General features: G+C 33.2%; 1 protein-coding gene across 5 annotated transcripts in view; it reads right to left on the reverse strand.

Moving 5' to 3' along the window:
- LOC142321403 (uncharacterized) overlaps positions 1 to 13,257 on the reverse strand; it is an 80,533-nt gene that overhangs the window by 26,828 nt on the left and 40,448 nt on the right. For 3 of the 5 annotated variants that reach the window (XM_075359454.1, XM_075359449.1, XM_075359452.1), the window contains one exon: positions 7,625 to 7,838. The gene's annotated coding sequence lies outside the window, so the exon portion shown is untranslated. The remainder of the gene's footprint in view (positions 1 to 7,624; positions 7,839 to 13,257) is intronic. The other 2 variants (XM_075359451.1, XM_075359453.1) reach the window with 1 other exon arrangement.

The following is a 13,257-nucleotide window of genomic DNA, read 5'->3' on the forward strand; positions in this document are numbered from 1 at the left end:
TTGAGTACATATCAATGTGCTGGTAAGATGGATTACATAACTGTTAATTTATTTAAAATAAAACCAATAGTAATTATCACCTTTGTAATAAAATTACTGATTTATTAGAATTTGCTGAACTTATAAATGGAGGTTTGTTGTCTATCTACTCAATAGAACTGTGGTTAAAGTGTTCAGATTATAAATTTTAAATTCATGAAAAAATTATTTTAATATTCATACAGAAAATTATTTTTTGTTTGCAAAATTTTTATGTTGTTAAAAGACATTCATATTCATGATAATAAAGATTTTCAGAAATCTTTAATATTAAAACATTGTCTGTCATGCCGACTCTGTCTGTCTTAAGTAAACTGTGAGCCAATAAAACAGATGATTTTAAAGTCAATTAAAGAAAAACTCTTTTGCTACAAATTGGCATATTATTAAATAGCATTTAACAATACCTTAAAAAATTGATTCTCAAACATTTTCGTTCACCTCTCACATTGAGAATCAAACATTTTCTAGCGTCCCCAAAATTTTTAAACTTACCATCTGTTAAAAATAGTAATTGTAATTGCTGTTTTTAAGATACAGTCTTGATCTTGATATTTATATAGGAAATATATAAATACCGGTCAAATATATAAATGTGGCATATCCTATTTCTGAGTTGAAACTTTCATTTTAAATGACAGCAAAATGCATATTTAATCATATTTGAAAGTATTTTTATTAAAATTGAAATCTGAAGTATAATGTCAAAAACTAGAGTATTCAAGCTTTCTTTAATTTATTTTTTAAAAGATAGATAATATATACGTAGTGTCCTTTTAATTTTTTGTACTAGTGTAGTAGGTATTTAATTTTAGTGTGAAATATCAGGAAAACATAATTTTTGCCTTTTTTTAATCAGCCATCACCTTCCTTGACCACCTGAACACTCCTAATTTTCTGTGGGCCTTCAACCAACCCCCTGAAGGTCTCCAGAGCCAACAAGGGGGCATTATCACACACTTGAAAACGAATACCTTAAAACATTATGAGCATTCATAAATACATTCTGAAGGTGGATTCCATTTCAATACGCACATTGAGTTTTTATGTTTTCCATCACATTAGATAACATATCTGCAGAAATTAAGTTATTTGTGATAAACCTTTTTTTTAAGTTTTTCAAAAATTTATATATGGTTTACTGGGATATATTACTCTTCAAATTGCTCTAAAAAAAAAAAAAAGTATAATAATAAAGCTATCCCTTCTTGTTAGCCAAGAAATACCATCATGTAGCGTGGTGACCAGAATCGTCAGATGCTGAGATCTTTCCTTTCAGGGCAAGATGTGCTAAACAAAAATCTTGGCTGAATTACATCAAATCCATTTCTCAGACAACACCATCATCTGTTGTATGGAGAAAGATTCCAACCATGTGTGGATCAGTACAGTCATCGCAGCAGATTGGACTGCAAAGCAGCGTAAACACTGTTATCATTACAGTTGATATGGCGAACACATTTTGAAGGTTGTTTAGGACAGTTTCACTTGCATGTCAAACTGTCCTAAGCTTGTAAGATATAAGTTGCAGGTAGAAAATATCCTGTTTGTGACTGGAGACTCGCAAAATTAATTAAACATATCCTTTTCATTTAATGAGCTAAGGTATGCTTTGAATAATTCTAATGACACTTCCCGTGGAAGTGATAATATCAGGCTCAGTATTTTAACACACCTCCCAAATACTGCACTACAATATCTTTTGTTTATCTATTATAGAATATTCACTGACCAGGTGTTTCCAGATTCTTGATCAGAGTCATTAGTGATCCCCACTCTGAAACCTGGTAAAGATAAATCGTGCTCCACAAGTTATAGTCCCATCTCCTTGACCAGCACCCTCTTGCAATGTGATGGAACGAATAGTAAACCGTTATCTAGTGTGGTATCTTGAGAGAAACACCCTAATTTCTCCAGAACAATGCGATTTCCGTCAGAGTAGATCACCCGTCAGAGTTGATCATGTAGTTGCCCTGGAAGTTGCTATTGAAAACGCGTTTTTTCTTCACCAATGCCTGATTGCTATATTTTTTTTGTTTGCAGCAGGGCATATGCTATGGCACGGAGGAGAGGAATCCTAAATACACTTCATGAGTGCAATATAAAAGATAATCTCCTCTCATTTATGAGGGGTTTCTTCAGTTGTCGGTCATTCCAAATGCGATTGGAAAGATGGTATCTGAAAGTTTCATACTGGAAAATTGAATATCTCAGGGAAGAGTCCTAAGTGTTACTTTGTTTGCCATAGCCATAAATAGTATAACAAACTGCGTGCAGAAACCTGTTATGTGTTCTTTATTTGTATGTTTTTTCATTTTACATAGCATGTAGAACGCTACAGGTGAGAGGTTGCTTCGAAACCCAATAACCCACTTAGAATCGTAATGTAAATCTACTGCATTATGTGTTCCTCAGAAAAAATAAAGTCCATTTGTTTGTCCTGGTTGAGGGAACACATTGAACCTAAACAGTATTTAAATGGTGAATAAGTTGAGGCATGCATACACATTAAATTTCTTGAAATGAGGTTAGATCAATGACTAACATGGTAACACATTTGAAGGAGGTGAAGCTAAAATGTTAGACATGCTGAGTTTCTACAGGGTGATTCAAAGAAACGGGAAATTTTGAAAGTTGTGTTGGTAGCTGTGGGCGATTGGTACCACTCGATAAGTGGCGCCAGCATCTCTAACCTAACCTGCCATTTAGTTGTCATGGATCCTTGGAGTGGTGCGCAACGTGCATTTGCTATCAAAGCGTTTTACAAAAACAATGACAGTGTGGAGGGAGCGCGTAGAGAATTTCGCCGTCATTTTAATCTGGGACGGCACGACTGTGTTCCATCAGCATATGCAATTAAAACATGGATATCTAATTTTTGAGGAAACTGGTTCAGCAATGAAAAAGAAACCTCCAGGCCGTGAGCGAACCGTTCGTACACCACAGAATGTTCAAGCTTTACAAGATGCTGTCACACGAAGTCCACATCGGTCAATCCGTCATATCTCAGCACCTTTACAATTGCATAGTTCAAGTGTTCGAAGAATGTTAGTGTTCGAAGGACTTGCAATACCATCCATACAAGTTGCAGATCGTCCAGGAACTGAAACCGAACGATGCAGTTGTGCGAGCACAATTCTGTAATGTAATGCTACAGAAGATAAATGATAACGAAGAGTTTGTTCACGAACTGTGGATGTCAGACGAAGCGCATTTCCACCTCAGTGGATTTGTTAACAAGCAAAATTTCAGATACTGGGCACAAGAAAATCCTACGCTGCTACACCAGCGTCCATTGCACAGCCAGAAAGTGACCGTGTGGTGTGCTATGTCATCTTACGGTGTTATAGGCCCTTATTTTTTTGAGGATGACAACGGTCTTGCGATTACAGTGAGGTCAGCTCGGTACGTAGCCGTGCTTGAAACCATTGTTGTGGAACAACAAAAGAGATTTCCACCAATACTTAACACAGCCTGGTTTCAACAAGACGGAACAACATCACATACTGCATGAATATCAATGGCAGCTGTACGCAGATTGTTTGGACAACATGTCATTTCACGAAATGGTGACATTAGATGGCCTCCCAGATTTCCTGATCTCTCGGCGATTACTTTTTGTGGGGTCACCTTAAAAGCAAAGTGTTCCACAGTAGACCTGCTACAACGGAAGAACTGAAGGCAAAGATCCGATAAGCAATTGCGGAAATTCCAGTTGAGATGTTACTTCAAACCATGAACAATTTAACGAAGAGACTTTATGAGTGTTTACGTAGAAGAGGAGGTCACCTGGAAGATGTCATCTTTAAAAAATAAACTAAAATGTATGTATCATAAAATTGCAACATTTGTACAATTACGTGAAATAAAATTCATTTTCTAAAACAAATTTTTCATTAACATTATTTAATTTTTAAGATTTCTTGTTTCTTTGAATCATTCTGTATCTAACACCCACTAGGGAGCTGATTGTATATGCTTGTACCGAACTCTGGTCTGTTCCTGTTAGGCTTAACTGTATAGCACATTCATCTGCACAGGCTACCGCTCTAATGATGTTCAATGTTGTCCATTCATTCATCCGTCTTGCACGGATGCATTTCATTTCGGACAGTGCTGAGCTATCTCTTTGGCATAGACCAAAGGAAATGAAATGCTTTGGTCTATGTGGCTGGGATTAAAGCGCAACCAGCTCATACAACTTTTGATGTCGTATTCTTCAACCAAGCATGTTAACTAGTACCAGGAACAGCTAAGTTCTATTACTCTGCTAGGCATCAGAGCTCAGCATCTTTTCTCAGATCAAAATATACAATTACTTCCAGTCCTTACTATTGCTCCATGTTATTATACCCCCCTTGGCAGCCTTCTCTCGTTTATTACTTTTTCTTTTCTTTTTCCTGTTTAGCCTCTAGTAATCATCGTCAGGTATTACTTCAGAGTAAATGCATCTTTGCAAATCAGCTGAATTTGAAGTCAAGAGTTCCAACATTCAAATCCTAGTAAAGGCAGTTATTACTTTTATACGGATTTGAATACTAGATGTGATGATGTCTGTTTGAAGCTTACATGAAAGCCGCCAAGAAGGGGTAATAACATGAAGCAATAGTAAGGGCTGGAAGTAATTTTATATTTTGAGCTGAGAAAAGGTGCTGAGCTCTGATGTCTAGCAGAGCAGTAGATCTCGGCTATTCCTGGTATTGATTAACATGCTTGGTTGGAGAATACTGCATCAAAGGCTGTACGAGTTGGTTGCGCTTTAATCCCAGCCACACAGGAGCATTTCATTTCCTTCTGTCTATTCCAACCTGGTGGGTTCTCTTGTTAATTACTGCTTTTATCTTTGTGAGAATAATGTAAAGAACACAGATTTGGTTATTTTGCAAAATAAATTTTATAATATTATAAGTAGCGCAAATCCTGATGCTATAGTTTATACGGATGGCTTAAAAATTAAATAATTCAAAATTAATTCTGTTGTTGTGCTTTTGTGGTTAGGAATATAGAACATATATGTTTGGCCTCTCCAGCAATTAAACAGTCCTTGTCAACTATTTATACCATTTGGCATATGCCGGTGGTAATTTTTATTCTTTTACGTTACTTTTTTAATGTTGTATTCACTGTGGTGTTTATTTCACTTTTAGCATACATTAAACGCTTTTCGTTTATCTACAACAAATTATATATTTGTTGTAGTTCTGGGCGACAATAACGTGAAAGTATTTTTCGGCCAGAATAAAACTAAATAGGGAGTTTTAATTTCACTTTCTTCCATATAGTGTTTTGCTTTTTAAGTACAATATTGTATATTTGTTTGCAGACAATGTTCCAGTTCAAAAAGTGACATTTCAAAATAGCTTTTTCTTTCTATATATTATTTCTCCTTTCTCAAAATTAATTAAATTCATTGTTCATTACCACAATCATGTCTAAGAACATTATATTGGATTAGTTTTGGAACAGTTTAAATAAAGAATATTAAAAATGAGAAATAAAGAGGAGCGAGATGTTTCGAAAGAGAATAAAGCAATCACTTGGCTTGAGAGATAAAAAATTAGGTAGATAATAATTAAAAGAGGAAACAAAACTGTTTTAATAATAATAATACAAAATAAAATTTTTTGTTTTAATAACAAAAATACAGTTATAGTTATTTTTTTTGAATGAAAGTTTGAAACAAGGCTTTTTGCATAACGCCACTTTACATTCACAGCAATGATATGATGTGTCTTTTGGTTGTCTTCCAACATTCTTTTGTTCCCTTTTCAGAGCAGACTTGGCATATTCTTTGATATATTTTTTTCTGGAGGTACAGGATTTTTTTCTAAAAAGTGTTTTCCTGTAGCAAGTCTACTCAGCTGAGTTCCAGATGTGCTTGGCTGACTTTGTTCTTCTTTGGGCACATGAAGTTCCAAGCACAAATTCTTTATGAACTGGCTTGTACTAAGTTTTTTCTTAGTTACATGGTTATACAAAATACAAAAATTAACTACAGTCATTAGAATCATATGGAAGGCCAGTTTCCGCCACCACTTGATGGACCTATGTTCATAACCCCCATATGACATCCTCTGGTCTGAAAAATCAACACCAAACTTTTTTTTATTATAACCAATTACACAAACTGATTTAGTTACCTCTTTTCCAAACCTGTTTTTGTATGTAAGCATATCAGCCTTGTGTCTTGTAGACATCATGAACACATCACACTTATCTTTCCAACATAATGAAAGAATATTGTCTTTCCTATAAAACAATTGTTGTCCATGCTGCAGCCTGGTGTTTTGTTTCACAGCAAGTGGTATGCCTTTTCGGGTTTTAATTGCTGTGCCCACTAAACCATTCTTTGGCTTTTCTAGCTCTGAAGTTAATTCTGGGCTAGTGTAAAATTTATCAGTGTATAAAGTGCGTCATTATTTGCCAAAGAACCAAGCAGATTTTTAGTCAAATCAACTATGGTATTACTTTGTCCACTGTACACATTAAAATACAAAATATAACCACTAGTAGAGACTCTTAAACAGTTTCATGCCGTATTTGCTGGGCTTTTTGGGCAGGGACTGTTTGAAGTACAGCCTACGGTGAAATTTACACATTCTTTCATCTATGGTTATATTTTCTTTGGGAAGGTGCTTTTTGAAATTTTTTCTGTAAGGCATCAAGTAACTTTATGTAAAGGATCGTGGCCCAGCTCACCTTAGGCACAAAAGTACTATTATCATTTATGTGAAAACTGCCCATAATCAATAAAAATCTATCCCTACTCAAAAGATTAGGGCAATAATTGCACGATACCAAAATTTTATAAAATTTAATTTATCCTTTTAAAATTATAAAATTTAATTTAATTTTATAATGAAAATTGCATATTAATGTATTACAAGAATGCTGCTTCATTGTTTTTATAAGACCGTATTCTTTAAATACTGTCAGATGGTTTATCAAATTGAAATTTTGTTTGTTATTTATATAAGTAATATTTTTCTAATATAATTAATTTTATGTCATTTTTATTAATTTCTTGGGTTTTTATTATTATTTTGGGTTTTTTAAATATCTAATTATATGGTTATTAGGTTTGCGTGCTGGTTTAAATACTTCTTTACTGTAAGTTTTAGTAATGTTTTCAATGATATAATTAATATATAAACACTTTATGTATATGATTTCACTTTTTTGTGTCTTGTTATGTATTGTTTATAAGGTAGTTATAATAATATAATATTATTAATTAAAGTAGTAACATATTCATTTTCGATCGCTATATGTTTTATGTTTATTTTGTTACTTAACATTTCTTTGTTATTATATGGTTTATTTTAGTACTTCTAATTTTTAATATCTTTATTTAATATGCAGTTGAATTAAATGAATTCAACTGACTGAGGATAGAGAATCCTAAAAAGTTACTTTCATGATAAGATTAAGGTATGTCTTACCTCAATATTCTGTACTAGATACGTTTTATGTTATTAGAATTTAAAATAAAATTTAACAGTACAGAAAAATAATATGAATCTTAATATGAAAAGTATAAAAACCGTTTACCAACAAGAGTACCGAATTTGATAATGCTTCTTACCTTATGCTTATTATTTTTTTTCTAATAGCACTTTCATAGTTTTCCCTCATTATCGGTTAAACCTTTTCTTCCAAATCCATAATTACAGGAACTGACAGTGTAGTGAAGTAGTGAACTCCACTATTTTCAAAGAAAGCAACTCTGTATGTTACCTCTGATAAATCTGGTGCTTAACAGTTCAACAGAGCCAGAATAGAGAACTGAAACAGATAGCCTGATAAAACAAAACAAAAATGATATAACAGATTAATACAGTATGTTTTGTTGTAAAACAATCAATTTTGTACACCATTTAAAATCAGTGGAGAAATGGTTGGCTACAGCACATGTAAACTAGCATTCACATTTAATTTTTAGAATGAAATATACAGAATCCTGTCTTTTCACAGTACAGAAGGGATTTTCTCTAGAATAATGAAATGAGACTAAACCGAATAAGAAAGTATTTTTGGAAAATATGTGCCGTCAGTATTATGAGATATAAAAGTTTCAGGACATCTGCTTAGCACCTGTAAATAATTTTCACAGATTACAAAAAGGATATTGAAAATTATCTCAAAAATATTACATTTAAAAATTTTATTTTTTAAAAACATTCAATAATAATATTTTTTATAAAATATTATACATTTATGGTTGGTTAAATGTAATATTACATTTTTATGTATATTTTTAAGACAACAGACAACTTTCAAAATCTTACTGATTAAAGATATTCTTTACTTATTTTAAAATTTAAAAAAAAAATGAATTTTGAAGAAATTCAGAAATAAGAGTAAAAGTACACAGAAAATTTTATTCAGTCTCTTGGATACAAGAATAGAAAGTAACAAAAGTTGAGTTATAAAAGGAACCTCACCTAAATGAAAAGATAAGTAAGAGAGATGAAAAAGATGCATGATTGAGATAATACAAAATAATCATTTATGGAACTGTTAAAACAATGGTAAAATTAAAAAAAAAGGAACAAATAAATACTATGAGCAGCATATTTGTAAATATTCTTATATCAAGTTTTCATGACATGTGAGAAATATGACTTAAGTCTAATAATGTAATAATTATTTTTCTCTCAGATTTGTCACCGCTTTTAAGTCACATAATGTTTGAAATATGGAGATCCGAATAATCGACAATTTAATAAACATTAATCTCAGATTATATTTATTTCCCAGCACCTAAAATAATGAGTATCGGATTCTTATCTGAACTCTATAAAGTACCCATTGTATACAAATTCTCGCCTGTATAAATTTCATTGCCGCTCTGTGTGTTGTGATAAGGGGCGCATTTTGCATACTACCGTAAGCGGATCTTATCGATGATATTTTAAATTCATCCTTATCACCGATGACTTGAGCCACCACATTTCTTATTTCATTTTCAGTTGTGTCGCAGTCCAAGTCTCTGAGCTGGACCACAGTCCTGCGACTGCCTCTTGTTTTAAATCAATCTGTAGGTCTGCGGCTCTGTCTCTGAGTACGTTTTTTAAACCCTCTGCATTCGTATGACCCTTGACCCGAATGCATAATTGCTCATCAGCACCCATACATAATGCCAGGACATCTCCACGCTCTTCTCTTGTAACACATTGTTTTACAGTGCGAAGAAGGTCAGCGTATGATCTTCCCGCAGATCTTACTATTAGCGAGCTACTGCCAGAAACTGCTGGCATCGTCAACCTGACGCTCTGAACACGTCCACTTTGAGCTTTGGCCGTTGTCTGTGACAACACCATTTTTATTTTACCAATTCTCCCTCTCAGTGTATATATTAACATGCATTTTATTGCCATACAGATTTTTCCGTCTGGTAAAACAAAACTCTGTGACGAGGAATCCTCCACCACCTTCCTGATCGTCCCTAAGATGCCGCATACTGTATTTTCTTCTCCTTCCTCCAGGTCATAGAAAATCTTATATTTTCCTTTAAAGGATTTATCAGCTTTCCTGCCCATGATGAGATAGCTTCTTCAATAATATCCCCTTGCCTAATGTCTGAGGGCTGTGCACCCACATTTACCAAGCCCCGCCGACGTTCAAGAGTTCTGAATGTGCAGACATCTCCCTCAGCAAAACCTGCATTGGCCAGCAGTTGCACGTGTCCAGATAGTTCTGTTGGCCAGCGTTTTTTTTGCTAACCTGATTAGTTCAGGTCAGTTTTTCATGTTCTTGGAATTTATTTCAAACTACCGTGATTTTTTTGTTGTATTCTAGATAATAATTACTTTTAAATGGTGTATAAAAAGACTTTAATGACAAGCGGTTAAATATAAACTTACACCCAGAATTCAGTCAGTCGAGAAGAGGTTCCTACCTCTTCTTATGCTATCATCATACTTTTTGTTATTTGTGTAAAATAATTTTGCACCGAGCAATATGGATCGAAAGGAAATGATTTCACATAGTTTACTTTGTGAAGTTTGCCGCTTTTCTTGACTAAGATAGCAACCATTGAAAAATCTTTTTATCTGCCAGCAGTACTTCAACTCAGAAGATTAGAACTTTGATCTACAGTTGTGAGAACAGTGGTTGTGATATATATGTGTATTCTTTGCCCTCTAGTCAGAGTAATAGCATTTAAGCAGCAAATGATACATTTGAATCCTGTAAAATGACGATACAATTACTTCTTTTTGTTGTAATGATTGTTTCTAAGGAGGAGATTATGTGAGTTCTCAATGTACAAAATACCTTGTACTTCAGTTCATTTGATATGGTGCAACTTTTAAAATTACTTTTCCTGATAGTTTTAAAGCATCAAAATTACAGCTTGGAGCTACTAAATGCTCTGATATCATCAATCGTGGCCTTTTGCACTGTACTTTGATGGCATTCTGCAAATAACACTGGACTAAATATTTGTCAAGTAAAGTTTAGTAATTTTTTTTTCTGTTCAAATAGGTGTTCTGTTCTAGTTTTCTTATCTGTATTACTTTTAGTTTTCCTTTAAGTTTTGATCATACATATTTTCTTTATTAAATTGAAATCTATGTATCTTAGCATTTTTATCCAAACCAAGTTATTAAATTTCTTTTTACTTGGCAAAATAATTTAGGCTAGTTTTTGTGAAAAAGTTCAGCAATTCTATGTGTATGCCTATTATTTTTAAAAATTGCTTTAGTTAGCTTTTATTTCTTATCTGTTACTTTTAGTTACTATGATGTTCATCAGCAAAAAACTTATATTTTTGTTATTTTTTGTTTTGTACTTTACAGTGTAAATTAGTGAAACAATTTATCACAATAATTAGCCCAATTTTAAATGTATACTGAAAAAATCATTAAAAAATGAATTTAATAATAGAAAAAAAAGTGTGAGTTGGGCAGCTACGGGTATGGTAGAGACTGCAAAAAAAAATTTATGTACTTTGCGGAGTAAACGGCAATAGCATATCATTATGAGAGTCAGGAAATTTTAATGAATTGGTCAGTAAAGTCAGGAAAAACGAACCTTAAAATTCAGTGGAAATCCTGTTTATAAAAATTTCTTCAATTTATACTTATTTTTGATCCTTTGTAATTGTTTCAATCTAATTTATTTTGATTTTTATTTCAGCAGAAATATGTTAATTTTTAAAGCTCAAAATAATAATATTTAAAAGTTCCTGCCATCAGTTTAATAGGTATATAATTTACAATACTAGGTACTTCTGTTAACGAAAGGGAGGGCGGTGCGCTCTATTTTTTATTTGTGGATTTTCGCTTCTTTGTGCTACAAAGTAGATAGCTGATTTAACTGAGATTTAATTGATTTTAGTTAGGTTAGCTGAGGAAATATAACTGACGATTCAGAGTATTGAAGTTTGTATTGTATTACCATAACTTTTTTTCCCCAGCCTACTCCCCTCAGCAATACAATATAATTAAAGCTCAACCCAGGGAAGTGTCCCTTTACTCTAAGGGAGCCTTCTCGCTCACCAGCAGTAAATCTGGCACGGCAGTTTGGCCGTGCCAGACTGATCCGATCTTTTGATCTTTATTTTGCCTGCCTCTAATCCCCGTGAGGCGGTAACCAGGCCCTGCATGACAGCCTGGTCTCTGTCTTGATTTTATCTCTGACCTACGCTAGTCCTGGAGCCCACATCGGAACCAGCTCACCTAAGCATACTGGCACTTACAGATGGGGCTGTCCACCCTTTACGCTAAAGTCCACAGCATCTCCCTTCAGCGTCCTTACCGTGTAAGACTTTCATAGCATACGTGTCAAAGGCCCTTCAGTTCTCTTCTGATGACAGCATGAAGGACACCAGGTTTTCAGGTCTTAATCTGTCGATGCCGGCTTGAGTCTACCAAAGGTGCCATTGTGCACACATAAATATGGTGTGCTTCGCTGTGTCCTCTGTTGCAAAACATGCAGCACTGAGAGTCCCGTCTGCCAAATCGATTGAGGTAATGTCGAAACATTCCTTGGCTGGAGAGCAATTGTGACGTATAAAAATCTATATCGCCATGTTTCCTATTCGTCCATATGTCAGTCTGTGATTAATCTCCTTGTCCTGGCTGCTTCATTTCCAGTCATCTATCAACATATTAGGAATATAAAACATATTAGGATATATGTTTATGTCAACTTTTTCCATTATTTTCATAAGAAGTATAGATTATGAAAATATAGGGAGAACTTCACGATTCACCTTTTTTTAGCCTCCAAGATAACTATTAGGTATTGCTAGTGGATGAAATGAAATGACAATTTTGTAAATGCCATGCCTGACCGGAATTTGAACCCAGGACCTCCAGATGAAAGGCAGAGACACTCTCATGGAAGTCAGCATATATATATATATATATATTATTTTTCTAAAATCAATCCTTTCAAGACCCACATCACCTCTGCACTAATAATCTAAATATATAATATAAATCAACTCAATCCACCCGAGTTCAGAAATAAGAAAACTTACCTTATTTTCTTTATAATTTTACGATTGTACTTTCATAGGATCATGCAACATCAGTCGTATATAAGATGTGTATACCATTACATATTAAACACAAAAGATTAAAATTACATATACATTTACAAAGACATATGAAGTCATTAAGTAAAATAAAATAAAATAAAAACATATAATAACCTGTACGTGGCTAGCCAAATATGAATACTGTGCTATTTGAATACATGAAAATTTCATGTATTATCTATGAAAGTGCTGCTATCTACTGCAGCTTTTATGAATATATCTCTTTTAATAATCTGTACGTAGGTTGATCAAGTTGAATCTTTGCTTATATTTATATAAACAAAATGTTTTTCCAAAATATCTAAATTTTTATTTATATTTCCTTTTTTAATTTCAAATATTCTTAAATCGGTATTAACATCAGAAGAAATAGTGTTTATTATTTATAAGGTGATCTGCCATATTAGGAAAGCCCAATTTTTTATTTTTATAATACCTAAAATGTTCATAAAATCTGGTTTTAAACACTATTGGTTTTACCAATATAAATATCCTCACAATCACTACCATTTTGTCTTATAAACCCCACATAAATTGTATAAATCAGTATTATTATTGTTTTTTTAAATACACAATAATAATATTGTTAGCTTGTTGTTGTTAGTTTTTTATGCAGGTTTAAATTTATCCTTGTCATAAACTTTGATTATATTTTCAACAATACTATT

Source organism: Lycorma delicatula, chromosome 3, assembly GCF_047948215.1.
Source record: "Lycorma delicatula isolate Av1 chromosome 3, ASM4794821v1, whole genome shotgun sequence".
NCBI lineage: Eukaryota > Metazoa > Arthropoda > Insecta > Hemiptera > Fulgoridae > Lycorma > Lycorma delicatula.